The sequence below is a fragment of the Rosa chinensis genome, chromosome 7 (genome assembly GCF_002994745.2).
Source record: "Rosa chinensis cultivar Old Blush chromosome 7, RchiOBHm-V2, whole genome shotgun sequence".
Taxonomy (NCBI): domain Eukaryota; kingdom Viridiplantae; phylum Streptophyta; class Magnoliopsida; order Rosales; family Rosaceae; genus Rosa; species Rosa chinensis.
This window is the reverse complement of record NC_037094.1, coordinates 42,805,205-42,806,835: the sequence shown is the minus strand read 5'-3', so window position 1 is coordinate 42,806,835 and position 1,631 is coordinate 42,805,205. Positions and strand designations below refer to the sequence as shown.

General features: G+C 38.7%; 1 long non-coding RNA gene across 1 annotated transcript; it reads left to right on the top strand.

The window, feature by feature from the left end:
* Positions 1-587: 587 nt before the first annotated feature.
* On the top strand, positions 588-1,196 carry LOC112179501. Its single transcript, XR_002927780.2, has 2 exons — positions 588-797; positions 913-1,196. It is a non-coding gene; the product is annotated as an uncharacterized LOC112179501 (long non-coding RNA).
* The last annotated feature ends 435 nt before the right edge of the window (positions 1,197-1,631 follow it).

The following is a 1,631-nucleotide window of genomic DNA, read 5'->3' as shown; positions in this document are numbered from 1 at the left end:
TCTTTTCTTTCTCACACTTTTTCTTTTTTGCACAACACTTTTCTATTATTTTTTTTGGTGACCCTATTCCATATTGACTTGGAATAATTCTTTTGATATTTTGAACATGTTTCTAGAGTCACCCTTTTCTTTTCTTGGCTACAACCCGTAGCTCACACACACAATACTCTCTACCCACCTCACACTTATTCTTTCAACACTTCCTCTAACCCATTTACAAGCACCAAAATATTAGGACTCACATTGCTTACCAATTAGCTTAGAAAGGGTAGGAAAATTGTTTAAGTTTAAAAGGGTAAACATTAGGGCTGCGCATTTTAGCCCGAAAGCCCGTAAACCCGAACCGGCCCGAACGGTGCGGGCCCAATTTTTTTTTTTTGATGAAATGGTCCGGGTTCGGGCCTATGTATTGCAAAAACTGTCCGGGCCCGGGCCCAGACATTTCTAAAGCAAAAGGCCTGTTAGGCCCGGATTATTAATAAAAAACACATGAAACGTAAGATAAGCATCGGTGCACCTCACCACACCATATCACTATCTCTATTCTCTAATATATAAATCCTAACCCTACTCTCTCCCCTCAATTCTCTCTTTGTTCTGCCGCACAAATCTCTCTTCTCTCTTCTCTCTCCTCTCTCCCCTCAATTCTCTCTTTGCTCTGCCGCACAAATCTCTCTTCTCTCTCCTCTCTTTGCCCAGCTCTCTTTCCTCTCTTCACTACGCTGCACAAGTCTGACCAAGATCAATCTTCTCCTCACAGCCGCTGTCTTCTCCTCCATGTTCTTATTAATTAGTTTGTATCTTTTTCCCATGTTTTGATTTCTTTTTTTAATTTATGATTTGGATGTAAATTCATTTTACTGGATCCGAATCTTGCATCTATCAAAATATTGTATCATTTGTTTTTTGCAGATCCAAATGATGGAGAAGCGTAAGTTGAGAGAGGAGAACTACAAATGATGATCACGAAATTGTCGAAACATATTGGGGAATTTCTAGATTTTAATTAAATGTTCATATTTGGAATTATTGTTTATTAATTATTAAGATGTATTGACTGTATAATTGTATTAAATTTTTCTTTTTATGGAAAAATAAACGAGAGGTCCTAACCTAGAAAGAGAAAATTTTCCAATTAAGTTTAATGAGGATTTCTCAGCTTTGTTGTATCAAAGAGAAACAACTCCATTCCTCTATATTAAAGAGCACAGCTCATTGATTTTATGTTTTTAGTTCGTTTCTTTTTACCAATTTTCAGAAATCTGTAAAATGGGCTGCAATATGGCAATAAACAAAAAACATGAATTTTGGGCCCGAAAGCCCGCAAGCCCGGCCTGAAATGAAACGGGCCGATCCCGGGCCGGTCCTTGTTAGTTGTAAAACGGGTTTTGGGCCCGAACCGTAAAAAACGGGTCGGTCCCGGGCCCAGCAAAATTATAGTTGAACCCGGCCCGTGCCCAGCCCTAGTAAACATTTGTGGTGGTAAAGAAATGAAAAGGCTAAGACATATTTTTATTGGCTCAGATTGGCTTACTAATGGATTTTCAACATTAAGGACAAAAGTGATTTGGCCATGGTGGATTCCTAATGCCTTGGTCTTCCCCAATAACAACTCATGCTTGATATAAAGT